We start from the raw sequence: 16323 nt of genomic DNA, 5'->3' as shown, positions 1-16323 counted from the left end.
AAGTCATATGAAATTTACCATAAAACCTGCCAGTTCAGAGCTCATAGAGCTCTGCCCTGCTCCTGCTGTAATGTTTATATGAATGAGACTAGAGCGGAAGGAGATTTATTCCTAAGAGCTCTCTTACTGACCTGGTTTACTGACAAAACTATGAGGATTGAAGGGAGATTATACAGAAGCAGCTCTTTCTGAGGTCATGAAGAAGAGGCAAGGAGTTGATTGAGCAAGACTGAGACCTTTTTCAGTCAAGCAGTTCTTTTAGAGGGGCGGGAAGAAGGCTTGCCCAAGGACACTAATGTACTACTTTCTTGTGTTAAACAGCAACAAACAGGAGTGGTACTTGGCAAAAGGAGAAAGGATGCAATGAATGGTATGGCCTGTTGAGGGGGAGAACAAAGGTAAGTAACAAACACCAAAATTACATTCTTCTATCGGAGAATGCTTTATTCATTAGTTAGACAACCGTCATATTGTTCTAAGATGACCATGTACATTTTTCGTATAGTTTTATTCATCTTTAAGTGTCACTGTTTTATGAACAAAATCCTTGCTAAAAGAAAGTTGTGTCTACCCAGCTGCCTAGGAAGGACATACAGCAAGATCAGAAATTTCCACCAGCTTAAGTTAATGCTGTCTCTTAGACTCAAGACAGACCAATAGTTATTTGAACATGGCCTGTAAAAACAAATCACAAAAAGTTAATTTTTCTGAGTGTCAGATGTGGTTTGTGTTTCCAGCTTTCTTCTTCATAAGCTTTCTGTGTTTGAGTTTTTGGCTTATTCGAGTTGTTGTACTTGGTGAGCCATTAAATTGGTTTAGGAATGAAGAAAACTGAATTTGAATGACAGCAGAGCTTTTATGAAACAAGAACTCCCATGCATTTACCAAAACTATGAGGAAATTACTGATGAGCAGAAGATGGGAATTTATACTTCTTTTATCTGCACAGATCAGATTTAGAAATGAATTGGGGTGTTACTGAGCACAGCTTCAGACACTGCAACACCTGGTAGACTTCATAAGCTTGAGCAGTGTACATACGTTCTCTGTGCAAGCATGGCAAGTTATGGAGCCCAGGAATGGAGTTCACCATAGTTAATTCATGGCTGCTGGGACTGATGGAAAAATCCAAAGGAGAAATTCTTCTAACTTTTCTGGATAGTGTATCTGATTGTGCCTCTGAGATGGAAACCATATGGACATCAGTTTTCCTGGCGTGAAAACTTCTTTTGGAGATAAGATTGGGATCTATGTTAGACTACAGATTAAACTAAACAGCATGAATTAATGTGTCCTTACAAGTTAAAGTGCCTGGAGTAGTGACTGTAAGATTCATAGGACCAGTGAGAGAATGAACATTTGCGAACTTATGTCTGTGGGTCAGTGGGGTATGCCCCAGAAAAGGAGTTATCTAGTGTTTTATTCACTGTTCCATAGATCAGGCTCTACACTAAAGCATGTAACTATCATGTAAAGTGTAATGAATAAAACCCAGTAAATATATAGAGTTCAAAACTAAAAGATAAGAAGCAGAATTGTTTAACTTCCAAACTGGAGGACACAGCATTGAAATCCATTTCTCCCCCACATTTATAAGTGATCTGAAAAAGGGGTCGAATCGAGAGGTATTCAAAGTAATGTGGAGATTAGCAGTTAAGATTAATAAATGTGAGGAAGTTCTGAAAAAGAACTCTGAAAGTGACTGGGAAATAAAGGTATAAATGAAATTCAGTAGAATTTTATATTAAAATTAAAGACATGGGAAAACAAAGCTCTGATTTTACCTATACAGTGATGGACTCCTGAACTGATTATTAGCTCTTAAGAACAGGGAGAATATAATATTGAGATTATAAAGATAGCTTTATAAAAATGTCAGCTCTGTGTTGAATGGTAGTTGGAAAAGCAAAAAAAGAACCTTATAAATTGTTAGAAATGGAATAGAAGACAAAACTGCAAAGCATCAGTAGACCGTGTTATAAATCTACGGTCTTGAATACAGGGTGACTTACCACAGTAGTGCTGGAAAATATTCAGAAAAGTATAAAAAGTATGATCAAATGGATAGAATAACTTCCATAAGATGGTTGACTGTTGTGGTTTAACCACAGCCGGCAACTAAGCACCACGCAGCCGTTCACTCACTCCCCCGCCACCCAGTGGGATGAGGGAGAGAATCGGAAGGAAAAAGGTAGAACTTGTGGGTTGAGATAAGAACAGTTTAACAGAACAGAAAGGAAGAAAATAATGATAGTAATAACAATAATAAAATGACAATAATAATAAAAGGATTGGAATATATGAAACAACTGGTGCACAATGCAATTGCTCACCACTCGCCGACCGATACCCAGTTAGTTCCTGAGCAGCGGTCCGCCCCCTAGGCCAACTACACCCAGTTTATACACTGGGCATGACGTCACATGGCATGGAATATCCCTTTGGCCAGTTTGGGTGAGCTGTCCCAGCTGTGTCCCCTCCCAGGTTCTTGTGCCCCTCCAGCCTTCTTGCTGGCTGGGCATGAGAAGCTGAAAAATCCTTGACTTAGTATAAACACTACTTAACAACATCTAAAAACATCAGTGTGTTATCAACATTCTTCTCATACTAAATCCAAAACATAACACTATACCAGCTACTACAAAGAAAATTAACTCTATCCCAGCTGAAACCAGGACATTGACCTAAGGAGACTAGCACTCATCAGCCTGGAAAAAAATGACCAAAATGGAATATGATAAAAGACTACAGAATCATGAGTGGTAATGAGAAGATGAATAGTGATTCATTGTTCATTGTCTTTTGTAGTTAAAAACAAAATGGACATTAAGTGAAAGTGGAAGGTGGCTGATTCAGATGAACAAAACAAGATAACCTTTCACCCAGTTTATAATCACTGTGCTTTGCAGAAACTGTAAGACTATCCATGTGCAATGGGACAAACTAATGGAGGAGAAATCCTTTGAAACACTTAAGAATGATTTTAGATTCTATGAAACAAGTGCTTGGAAACTAGGATAATGTTTGAGGGAAATATCACAGCACAATCATTTGGTTTTTACATTTTCGTATACATTGTCCAATATAAAGGTATTGTTAGCCTGATTTGGTAGAGCAATATCCATGTCAGCATGGGTTCAAAATCTAAACCTGCAGCAAAATGTTCCCATCAATGACCTCTAGAAATTTGCTTTCTCTCTCCTGTGCCATAAGATCTTTCCCTTGGAAATGGGAAAAAAAGAAGGTAATTTTGAATCCTCATAGACTATCCTGGGAACTGAACTCAGTCTCTTGGAAACAATGTGTAATCCTCAGGGACTTCTATTTTAAATGAAAGTACTCTGCTTTTGTTTCATCAGACACTGTCAGTATGTGAACTTCCAGAGCACACCTAGAAAACACACCACTCGGCTTTACGTGCCAAGCATTTCTAAATGTTTTCTACCAACCATTGACACCTCTGAGTAACAGCAAACAGCTGACCTTTATGAAACCAGATACAAGGATCTGGATCATCAGACTCTTGTTCTGCTGTTGTAGACCCAGTAAAGGAAAAAAAAAAGTGTTCTGGATGAAAATTTGGGACTAGTTTTCCAAATACATGGGAACGGTCCCTGTGTTACAAGGCTGCCTTGGGCCATCTTCTCATTTCTGGGATCTGAATAGCAAGTACAAGTAACTGAGGCGCACATAGTCTTTCAGATTTCCAGTCAAAATTCGACAAGTTTGTAGCCTTTCGTTGGTGTGACAAGACTACCCTTTTAGCTGAAGTAGTCTTCTCTTTGCCTGGTGTTTAGTCATCAGATGCATGTGATCTGAACAATCATAACCCACTCTGCCTTGAATTTTAATTATATTCAATCAAATGCTAGCTTCTGTGTGCATATATCATTTGAAGCAATGAGATTAGCATGGGAATTCTGCAGATACATGGATTGTAAATTTAGGGGTAATTATGTTTTTATTATTAGGTTCTGTTCCCGATGCACAGTATTGCATTAACAGCATTTCTGTAGAGATTTGAGAAGGGTGCACTTTTTTTCTCTTTAGGTTGACTTCTAGGGGACAGTTTCAGTCCGTTTGTAGCTATTGTTGGGTTTTGTGTCATTTTGCAATTTTAGTCCTCCTGAGTACCTAAGAATAAATGCAAGAAAGAAATTTTTGTGGACGTACACAGTGCAAACCTTGTCTGTTGTCCTGTCATATGCATGTTTTATTTCTTTAGGGTCATACATAGAGTTATAGCTACTATTACCAGAGAAACAGATAAATATTGCAATGATGGCAATAGAGAAAGTTGATGATATGTCATTTACTAAGTGGATACACCTATTTAAAGGATATTAATATTTTGATAGATCTTGCGTGGTATTAATCAAACAAAATGCTCTTTTCTCTGCCTAGTGCACACTGAAATGAAATAGCTAAATAATAGACTCTCTATATCTCACTGCTATGCGCACATTCAGAGTTGTTTAAAGCCTCCTTTTCCTAGGAGACTATCTATTGTTCAGGAAAATCACATGTAATTGTTAAAAAAATGCTAAAAGTTTATTGAGCATAAAATAATAATAATAAAATCAATACTATAAAAATGTTCTGAGATAGTAGAGAGACATTAGCCTTAACAGCCGTAGAAAATGTTGTTATAGAATCAGCTAGAACACTTAAATGTTATGGACTATTGTTCTATTTCCTTGCTTAATAAGGCTTTACTTCAGTGGCATATGAGTATGATTTAATTTTCAGACACATCTTTCTGTTGTGAGACAAAATTCACTGTACCACTGGTCAATAAGCAAATGCAAAGTTCAAAAGACACCAGGGAAATGAGTTAACAAGTTAAAAATAGAGGAATCAAGGGTCATGATTATCCACTTTTACAGGAGTTTTATGCCAGTGTCCCCCTTTGTGTACCAAAGTGAACTGAGTCTAATGCATGACAATTATGACAAAAATATAACCAAGGCAACCCCTTTATAAAATTAAACAATTATTCATGCATACAGTCTATTAATTTTAATCAGAAATAAAACATTTTTTTCAGTTATGAATTCTCTTGATTTTTACATGTCATTTGGTGGTCAATTTCTTATGAAGATAGTGAACATAGCTCTCTGACATATTAAATGGGCATCCACCAGCAATCCCTTTATTTTAGCTAGCACTTTCTATTGAATCTCACATTTTTTAGCATAAATGTTCATCGGAGGAGAAAATGGTATCTCACTTCCTCTCTAGAAAAATGTCCAGGTTGCTGAGTGGGACATGCATCTTGTCAGCAAGAGAAGTAGGTTCAGCTTCTCAGCAGAGAATTTGAGAATTGAACCCAACCACTTTACATACCAAGTGACTGTTATTCATTTGGCATAGGGATAAAAGCATCAAAACATCCTATATTTTTATAAAGGGCATGCTTATATTTTCATAGCATTAGAAATCGACTAAATTATAGCAGGAGATAATCTTTTGAAATATCAAGCTCTCCATGCAAAAAAACCTTCCACCAATTATAATAACCAACCAGCATCACCTCTCTTCTTGCCCCAAAATCATGCAAACAGTCAATACTGATATGCTGGTTTTGTCTGGCATAAAGATAATTTTTTCCATAATAGCTAGTATGGGGCCCTGTTTTGGGTTTGTTCTGAAAACAGTGTTGATAACACAGGGATGTGTTCGTTGCTGCTGAGCAGTGCTTACCCAGAGCCAAGGGCTTTGCTGCTCCTCACCCCACCCCACCAGCGAGCAGGCTGGGGGGGCACAAGGAGTTGGGAGGGGACACAGCCGGGACAGCTGACCCCGACTGACCCAAGGGGTATTCCAGACCATAGGACGTCATGCTCAGCAATAAAAGCCGGGGGAAGAAGAAGGAAGGGGGGGACATTCAGAGTGATGGCATTTGTCTTCCCCAGTCACCATTACATGTGCTGGAGCCCTGCTGTCCTGGAGATGGCTGAACACCTGCCTGTCCATGGGAAGAGGTGAATGAATTCCTTGTTTTGCTTAGCATGTGTGTGCAGCTTTTTTCTTTACCTATTAAACTGTCTTTATCTCAGCCCATGGGTTTTCCCACTTTTATTCTTCCGATTCCCCCATCTCACCAAGGGGGAGTGAGCGAGCGGCTGTGGGGGGCTGAGTTGCTGGGTGGGGTTAAACCACAAAAACTGATCAGCCCCAGATTTACTGGGGTTATGTTAGTAGAAAGGTCTCAACTAACATGCCCAGTCCGCCCTTGTTTAATTACTGGGGTCACTTGCAAGTTTCCTTGACTTCACCATGACTTAAAAATTATTTTTGATATCTGCCTGATCAGCAGAAAAGCTCAGTTGGAGAATAGGAAAGGATTTTCTTCAGTGATTTCTCCTCTTCCTGAAGGTATGTTGAAGATCAAGCAGGTTCTTCAGATATGAATGTTATATTAGTGACTCATAGTACTAGTAAATTCAGTATGTACAGAAATGTTCATGGTCAATGAACTGTGACTATTTACAGAGGAGACATGTAGCGACAACATGGACACCAAACATGGCCCACCTAAACCAATTCTGAGATGTGGTTTGGTCATTCAAACACTCCAGGAATACCTATATATTCATAAAGCTATAGAAACTCGGAGAAATCAGACTATTTCCCTGAGCAAAGACTAGCTGTATAGCTGAGAGTTGCATGATCAATAATGAGTGGTGTGGCATCAAGCAAAGCATCCATGATGGCTGTATAACTTGTCTTTATTCAATTATCACTTTGCTTGTAGCATTTGTTACCTGTAAATTATTTGGGCAGAGAAAGGAAAAAGTAGTCAGCAGCACAAAGGAAATACTACCTCTCTTTTTCTTTCCTGTTTTCAGCTCTCTACGCTTATCTTTTCTTATTTTTCCTCCACTTCTTTCGTGCTGATAAGTCAGTGCAAGACCTTCGTTTCTGAATAAAGGGTCTGAGTGTCAAAAGCAAATGTTAAGTGTTTGCCAAGATAGCACCAAATGACCAACTTCTGCAAGAAGAACGGAGGGGCACACAGATGGAAGAAGCTAAACAGATGCTATCAAAGTTGTAACGGAAAAAGCCATTTCACCTAACTTTAGATGTTTACTTTGTGGACATCTGTACCTGAGATAGTCTTTTTAAGGTCTTTTTATATTTATTGAAAAAAACGGGTTAATCTGATCTCTAATAGTCACTCACTTTATAATACTTCAATTCAGAAGTGATAGTCCTCCATGGACCAGGAAAGGAGCTTTGAGGAACTAGCTCATAGATGTCTCCCAACAGCCAGATGGATCCCAACAAAACTGTGTTATCCTTGTGGCTTTTCCAAACCCAGAACAAAAAGCTCTCAACACCTCTGGAATGCCATGGTGCTGCATGTACTGTGGCCAGAAAAAAACTATAACTCAGATGAGTCCATTTTTCCAATGAGTACCACTACTGTTATTATTCATGCATTAGAAAAAATCCCAAGATCACTCTTCTAATTTTTTCAGGCCAGTACAGAGCCCCTTGATGTTTTAGTTCATAATCTTTTTAAGAATCTGCCCCTAGAGTTTGATAGCTCCCTTAATTTTTTATTGGCAGTCAGAATCACAGCATCCATTTATGTTTAATTTGAAATTCTCTTGTTTTAAAATCTATTCTAAAGAAAATAATCAGAGCAATAGCTTCCCTCCTAAAGGGTACACTGTGGTACTCTTCTTTTCTGAATTTTGTTTTGCAATTAATTCTTTCTTTCCTTAGGAAAAAGAAAAGAGTTAGTAATCATGCCAAGCTGGCTGATCACTGCAATTATTTGACAGTGATGTTACTTCTAATTATCTTCCCTATCATTTGTGAAGTGGGATGGTAGTTTTTTTTAATTTCAGTGCACCATTCTCCCTTACCATTTCTGTACTGCCATTTGTTCAGCTACATTTGGAGGGAAAAAAACCTTTGTTAAAACCTGATAAACAAATAAGCACACTACGGGGCACATATCTGTAAAGAATAATCCTTCCTTCACTGTGCAAGCAACTCCAGGGTATGGTGGACTTTACCTTATGTTACCTTATGTGTCTGTTTCTTTTCAGACTCACACATAACTTTACTTCACAAAGATATTAATCCAAGAGATTAGTGCGTGTTTCTTGTGGTGCACGTGCAGAATGAAATCTTGGCCCTTACCTTTGCAAAACGAAGCCAATGGCAGTACTCCATTAGTCTGCATAAGGCCATGATGGTACTTTGGATATTTGCAATCTACCCTCCAGATTTGCCCTTGCTGAGGGCGAACAGTGCATCTTAATTTATATACAGCAGTTTTTCCTTTTAAAAGCAGCTGCCACTTGTGCTGTTTCATGTGACCAAGGGAATTGCCCTCAGTCCTGACAAAAGGGGTAGCCACTTGTTCCCATGCAGAACTGCTCCCACTGCAGCAGACTTGCCACTGCTGTGACCAATGCAGTAATCTCTTGGATGGTGGGGGACAACATGCCCCAAAGAGCAGCATCTTTCTCAAGGATACATTAAAGGGATTCTTCCAGAAACTAGAAACACCAAGTACCAAGAAAGTATCCATGTAATCTGCTCCTGGCTGCATACTGATTAATGTGTAGCACAGTCCTATAGGGTTGTAAGCATGCTTTGCACATTGTTTTTGTTTGTCACCTGTACATCTTTAATCTCATGTTGGGCATGATGACTTAAAATATTAGCTGATTTAAAATTCCCCAGCACTTTTTGGAAACCAAATATTTGTGCCATTACAGTATTTCAGGTAGAGAGGTTGGTTTTCTTCCTTCATTTAATTATTTTTTCTCTTCTGCATTCTTAGCACAGTGATTTCTTCATCAAGGTTTACTGCCTTCATGTGAATGGGCTCTCTAAAATAACAGTTGTTCTTCATCATCATTGGACAGTTTTAAATGTAAGAAAGATATTATGAAGGTAATCTTCAATTTCTGAGCCTCTTGATGTGCTTACTTCTTTTTAATACCTCTGCTCATGCTTAGGATGTTCTTAGCATTTAAAACAAGAAGTCACTCCAGGTCTGGGATTGAAGGTGAAACTTTCAAAATCTAAAATATAATTTTCTCTTGGACTGCAGACTATATTAAAAATAGATATTTTTAAATCTCTAATTTTGGAGTAGAGTTTTTTTAAAAAAAAACACTTGTCCAACAGACTAGAAATATATAACCAGAGAACACCCAGCATGGACTTCTTTTCAGCTGGACTAGGTTTCTTCATATGACCACATTTTCATATGTACAGGGCTCTGATCAGAGTCTAAACGTGCCATAGGAAAAAAACCTAAATGGAAACTGTGCATTGTATCTTGGACTGCAAGTGGCATCTCAAAGCAGGCTCAATAAATATATTTTTAAACAGTATTTCTCTACAGACCCTGACCTTAATTTTAAGGGAATCCAGTGCTTTACTATACTGTGAATATTTTCTACAGTAATACATATTACATCTACTCTTTCATTTTCTTCTTTCAAAGGGAACATAGTTATAAACCAATGACAAGCAATTTTATTGAGGCATTCTGAACTCTTTCACTTCAGCCCATGACATCTTAACCACTAAGATTCATGAGAAGAAAAACTACCCAGGTAGTGTTTTTTAACCATAACTTAAGGTCCTTAAATTAAGTGTGGAAAAAGTCATGTTAAAATTAAAAATTGTTGTGTGAAGTTGTACATGTAATATATCATATAACAGAAGAATTTAGGATACTGAGATAAAATACTTAAGAGCAATAGGTAAAGTTGATGAAGTGCATAGTCCCTCTTTTCTTTGGATATAGTACAAGCTGAACAATGCTACAAATGTGCTTAAAAGTGGATACTTACGTTATTATCTTGTTGAATAAATACTTCATATTTCCTGGGACTGTTTCCACTCTTGAGATTTAGTTCAGTGTATAGATTGGGTACTCAAAAGAATACCTGTGAGCAGAAAGGCAAGTTATGTTATTTAGTACTCGTTCCCACATTTCTGATAACTACACTCTTCAATGCAAAGGACAAGGACACTATGGCTGATATTCTGTGTATGGGCAAACACTTAAAAGTAAATAAAGTCTCCACTGATGACAGATAGCACCTTTTCTGACTATGACAGATAGCCATTCAGTGAATTTTCCATATATCCACTGCAGAAATTCTATTTCGTCAGCCTGATAAGGAAAAGTGATAGCAGATAGAAATCTGTGTCAACATAAAGTAAATTAAAAACAGGGGTCTTTCATCTGATAGCATCTTTTTATATAATGTAATTTCTTTAGCTAATGTTCTGTGTTTTACTTCAAAAGGTTATAGAAAAAGTGTGGCTGATGGATTATAAAGGAAATAGGCAAAGCTGCACAGAAAGGCATAACGTGTAACAAAATGCAGTTATTCTAGTATGTATTATAAAACACTTTATAAAAGCCATACATTCCCTCTTGCTCTAGAAAAATCTAGATATTAAGGAGACAAAATACATTCAGGTATATGAGGATTGACATTGTCTATTTCCTGTGAAGTATAATGGCCAAATGACAATAATGTTTGCATACTTCATGCTCTTCAAACTTTCTTTCATGCTTGTTTTAGATGTGATTTGATTTACTCCATGTATTTTAATATTCAAGGAACCCAGGAGAGCAAAATGGAAAGTTTTAAACGGTGAGTAGAAAATTCCATGTAAAATTCCTATAAACAGTGGTGGGATATGTTTATCTAATTCTCCACAGTTTGTATTGAAAATTCACTCAAAAACTCTAACAATGGAGCTTTAGTAGAATACTGATTCATTCCAAAAGATTTTCAGGGACATCTGGTATTTCACAAAAAAAAAAAAAAAAGTGACAATTGGGCTATTGAATATTTCAAAAGAGACAGAAACATACTGATTTGTCACAACTAGTAATGCCCATCATTGTTTATCACCAATTGCTTTAGAAAGATGTTTAAAGAGAGCAATATACATAATACACATTCTATTTGTAAAATCAAATGTTCTATGGTAATCACCATTGTCTTTAACCTTGAATCAACTGACAAAATATGATTATAAATATATGTTCTCTCTGAGAATAGGAGAGGCAACATAAGTAAACAGCACACAAGAATACATTAGAATTACTTTTAAAAATAGATTCCATTACAATAATTTGATGATCAACAACTAGTTCAGCCATCATTTGTATGCTATTATTTTTTACTGAACGAAACCATTCACAAATAGCCAGACTGCACACTTACTTGTAAAAGCTAGTACCTATAATTTATAAAATAAGTATTAATGAAAGGAGGGGAATTCAACAATGCAACTTACTGCATCATGCTGTGTATTTTTTTGCACAGCAGGTTGTATTAAAGGCCATTGATGTGTCATCTCTTTATTGTGCATTTAGTGGTTTTGAAAAAATATGAGATTGATAATTCTGAAAAAGTCTTTCTTTTACCTAGTGTTAAGATTGATCCCACAATACTTTGTTCATGTGATTTCCATTTTTTCCTGATAGTTCTATCTGTGACATGATATTTCCATGCAACTCGTGACCCAAAAAAAGGCCCCAAAACTTGAAAAATAATGTAAGCTTTAAATTGGTAATTCAGGAAAGCACTCAAGCACATATTTAAGCATAATTATGTATTTGATTCCTACTGACTTTACTACATTTAGCTGAATATGAGTGGTTTCCTGCACTTCTAATGAATTTTTGCAAGCCAAGTTTCTGGTCCACAGTCTACAGAATTCAAAAAGAACTTCTGTGCAAAGCAGAGGTAGAATGGTTCATGGCCAAAGTTATCAAAGTACCTTTATAGAAATGTGCTATTGAACAAAAGGGGTGCTGTAGATATTGGATCCACCAAATGACTGACACAAAAAAAAAAAGCTATAGAATATAATAGAATACCATATCAATGCCAGTAAAGTTTCTAAAGAAAAGTTATCATACACTATTCATTTATTTGGTGGGTTTTATAATGGTAATTTTTTAGGAGACAAGTAAGATCCAATCTTAAAAAGAAACAGCAAGAAATACAAATTACTAAGATATGAATAGGCATACCCTATTTGCAAAATTGCAAAGACAAGGAATAAAACAAGTGAAAAACAGAGCTGAGGTTTTGATTATGAAAGTAGGCAACAAAACATCCAGTCTTTTATATTTTTTATTCAGAACAAAACCCAGAAATACAAGACAAAATCTAACAATAAAATTGCATGCACAGGAGTTTGGTGGGATAGGAGTATTCAGAGCAAAACTTTCTAGCACATTTGAATGCCTGTCATGTCTTAGAAATTCAAAATGTTTCTTGTATCTAATTATACTAAAACTTACCCTTATAAAAATCCTTTAGAATGATATAAAAATTATAACCATTACACAAATTTTTATTTGATTTGAACTTGGATAGATAAGAACAATATTATGTACTGGACTTTGTACGGAATAACAGCCAATTACCATCAATAGAATGAAATGAGATGATTATAAATGCTTATAGTAAGGATATTATAAATTTATTTGCCTATATTCTGAAAGCTGTCTGATATTGAAAGTGATATAAATGAGGTAGAGAATCTGCCTGCACAGAATTTTCCTTACAGAAGGATTCAGCCTTGATAAATTATCTTGTATGCACACAAAATATTTAGTTTGAATTGAAGCATAGGATATGAAAAATATATCTATTTTGCTGACATAGTGACAATGTCATTTTTCCCTGGACACCAAAGTGGCTTCTCACTGGTGCAATTTTAAAGTATAAATTCCATTAAATTGATCATGCACTGAAGAAATCAGATAAAGTGATTGAGTTAAGTGTTTTAGAAACCAAAATTTTCTTGCTGTTTTCAGCGGAAATTGCTGGATATAGAAATATCTGTGGGCACAGCTCGTTATTAGTATATAGAAGAGCATTATTATAATGGTCCCTTCTATATTGCAAAGTTCTTCATGCAGATGTGTATTGGGTTTGCGTGGCAAGGTGTTGGTAGCAGGGGTGACTACAGGGGTGGCTTCTGTGAGAAGCTGCTGAAAGCTTCCCCCATGTCTGACAGAGCCAATGCCAGCCGGCTCCAAGACAGACCCATCGCTGGCCATGGCCAAGCCCATCAGCGATGGTGGTAGTGCCTCTGGGAGAACAGATTTAAGAATGGAAAAAAATTGCAGCAGGCACAGAAATGACAGCTGGGAGAGAGGAGTGAGAACATGTAAGAGAACCAGCCCTGCAGACCCCCAGGTCGGTGCAGAAGGAGGGGAGGAGGTGCTCCAGGTGCCAGAGCAGAGATTCCCCTGCAGCCCGTGGGGAAGACCATGGTGAGGCAGGCTGTCCCCCTGCAGCCCAGGGAGGTCCACGGGGGAGCAGATCTCCACCTGCAGCCCGGGGAGGACCCCACGCTGGAGCAGGGGGATGCCCGAAGGAGGCTGTGACCCCGTGGGAAGCCCGCGCTGGAGCAGGCTCCTGGCAGGACCTGCGGATCTGTGGAGAGAGGAGCCCACGCTGGAGCAGGTTTTCTGGCAGGACTTGTGACCCTGTGGGGGACCCACGCTGGAGCAGTCTGTGCCTGAAGGACTGCAGCCCATGGAAGGGACCCACACTGGAGCAGTTCATGAAGAACTGCAGCCCATGGGAAGGACTTATGTTAGAGAAGTTTGTGGAGGACTGTCTCCCATGGGAGGGACCTCATGCTGGAGCAGGGGGAGAGTGTGAGTAGTTCTGCCCCCAAGGAGGAAGGAGCAGCAGAGACAACGTGTGATGAACTGACCCCAAAACCCATTCCCCATCCTCCTGCACTGCTGGGGGGGAGAAGGTAGAGAATTCAGGAGTGAAGCTGTGCCCAGGAAGAAGGGAGAGGTGGGGGGAATATGTTTTAAGATTTGCGTTTATTTCTCATTAGCCTACTCTGATTTGATTGATAATAAATTAAACTTATTTTCCCTACATCATCTGTTTTACCCATGACAGTAATTGGTGAGTGATCTCTCCCTGTCCTTATCTTGACCCACGAGCCTTTTGTTATATTTTCTCTCCTCTGACCAGTTGCAGAGGGGAGTGTTAGAGCGGCTTTGGTGGGCACCTGGCATCCAGCCATTGTCAACCCACCACAAGATGAAAATGGTGCTTCATGAAAGTTTTCATTTCTCTTCCATGTTGACCAGATGTTCATCCCCTCCATAGTGTTAGTAACTGTGATGATGTCACTTATCAGAGATTTTACAGAAAAATCTCATCAGAGATTTTACAGAAATTTATATAGATAGTTTTACCTAGAATTTACCCCCAAATCCTTTTCACAGTTTTCAGCAATACTTAAGAATTTAATATGAAATTCCAGATGTCTGTAGAGATTCAGAAATTTATTATGTATTTTATAGGATATTTTATGTTTTCTGTAAGAGTTTACTCATATAAATTTATTCCTTATAATTATGTTTCTCCCATTTGTATTTTTTATAATGTCTTAACATTCACAGCTTTACAAGGACTCTGAGCTATAAGATGAGAGAAGGAAAATGTAGGACGGCATATATTAATAAACATAGTCAGCTGAAAAACGTGTAGCAATTGAGAGATCTTGGTTGCTGTAATGTGCCATGGTGTATCTGACTTGACTTTGTGATCTAGCTAATTGTGCCACATTATTTTACAAAATGTACGTAGCCCAGTGCAAGTACTGTATAAATCTGCAGCTTGAATCCTTCCGTCAGGTACTGTTAGTATTTCTTTAGAAGCCTACATGAATGGACTACTATAGCACTTGTAGTCACTTCAGTTGGCTGATGAGTAGCAATTCCTGTGCTATCTTAATATTAGTTGTTATAACATAAATATAGCAGGACTTGTAAAGCAAACATTTGTGAACCTGGAGTTCTTTTTTCCAAATATATCAATAGAAACAGGTTTGAAGCTTCTGCTACTAGACCATTCTTACATGCATCCCTAACACTCCCCATTTGAAAAGCTAAAAATCTGAAAAGTCTGCAGGACAGGGTGAAGAGAAGGGTTTTGATCCATTCAGCACTTCCACCCAGCAACTAAGCTGTTTTCCCTTTTGCTTTGTGGGTTGGTGTTTTGGGGTTTTGTTGTTGTTGTTGGGGTTTTTTTCAGTAATCCAAAGCCTGCTAAAATATTTAACTCTCTTTAAAAAGAATAGATAAGGGAGCTTACAAGTTAATTGCTAAATAATGTAGACTGGGAAAGGGCTGACCTTTCTCACTCTTCCTGTTGTTCTGTCTGGAAAGCTTTTCTGCTCTATTACTTTTCCTACTTGTGGATGTTTGGGTGCAGGCAGGCAGGTGTAGCAGAGCTGACAAAAGCACAAGAAAAATGGTAATTTGAGACTTTGTAGCCACTATTTGGGGCAAAAATCCAAGTAGCTTCAATCAATACCCTTTACTGTTACATTGTAGAAAATTTGCTGCTGTGTTTTTTTACCTTTCTATATTAAGGATGATACTGATTGCTACAAAGGTACCAACAAAGAGATATTGATCAGGGCATTCTGGAGACAAAGATAAAATTGCCTTGTGTTTGCAATAAGTCTTGTTCTTAGCAGGAAAGAAGAAACAAAACGTATGTGATACAGCAAAAAGCATTTCAGATATGATTTTGTCATGTTAATTGACGTTCATTCCTTGTCATTTTCAGGAAAACTTACCTCTTTTGGTTGGCTGAGGTTCAAGCTTACAATGTCACCACAGAGAGCTGAAGAAAGTCTTAGACCCTGTCATTTCATTACCAGAGAAAGCTCGGTATCTCCTTCTTCTTTTTATTTCTCGGGTGACCGAAGCATTAGGCAGTAATATCACTTGCCCAGCACTGTGTCCTTTGTGAGCCAAACCCTCAAGTGTCAGAGCAGCGGTGCTTCCTGAGGTGGTTTGCAAGCACTGACAACGCATGCAAGGAGGAGAAGCAGCGTAAAGTCAGTGGTTAGAAAGGCAAATGAGACTGAATACAGGGGGGAGTAAATGTGATTAATACCTCTTACTGACTTAACTTTTGTCTCCTTGCTGAAATTCCCTCTCCTTTTGGTGGAAACAAAATCCCACCATAAGAAAACATGGAGATTATATATGTATTTAACATTTCATTCTTTCTTTACGCTGAAGGGTTTTCCTCACATGCACTGAAATAAGGATGTCTCCACTCCCTTTCTACACGTTTGCCAAGTCCAATATTTCGTGGAGCTTTAAGGTGATAAGTATATTTTCTGAATAAAAAGTGATCCCCTACATAATACTCCCCCTCAAAGAGAGTGGGACCACAAACACACAAAATTAAGAACAATTAAATGGTAACCAGTTGCACTAACTGTCAGCTGGACAAATTTTTATGTTATCCATCC

General features: G+C 37.9%; 1 long non-coding RNA gene across 1 annotated transcript; it reads left to right on the top strand.

Moving 5' to 3' along the window:
- The first annotated feature begins 211 nt into the window (after nucleotides 1-211).
- LOC115335519 lies at nucleotides 212-16291 on the top strand. The gene is made up of 4 exons (XR_003921456.1): nucleotides 212-398; nucleotides 9479-9590; nucleotides 10575-10646; nucleotides 15627-16291. It is a non-coding gene; the product is annotated as an uncharacterized LOC115335519 (long non-coding RNA).
- Nucleotides 16292-16323: the final 32 nt, after the last annotated feature.

The sequence above is a fragment of the Aquila chrysaetos genome, chromosome 2, assembly GCF_900496995.4.
Source record: "Aquila chrysaetos chrysaetos chromosome 2, bAquChr1.4, whole genome shotgun sequence".
In the NCBI taxonomy this organism is placed as follows: Eukaryota; Metazoa; Chordata; class Aves; order Accipitriformes; family Accipitridae; genus Aquila; species Aquila chrysaetos.
Note: the sequence above shows the minus strand (reverse complement) of the source record. Positions and strands in the feature narration are given on the sequence as shown.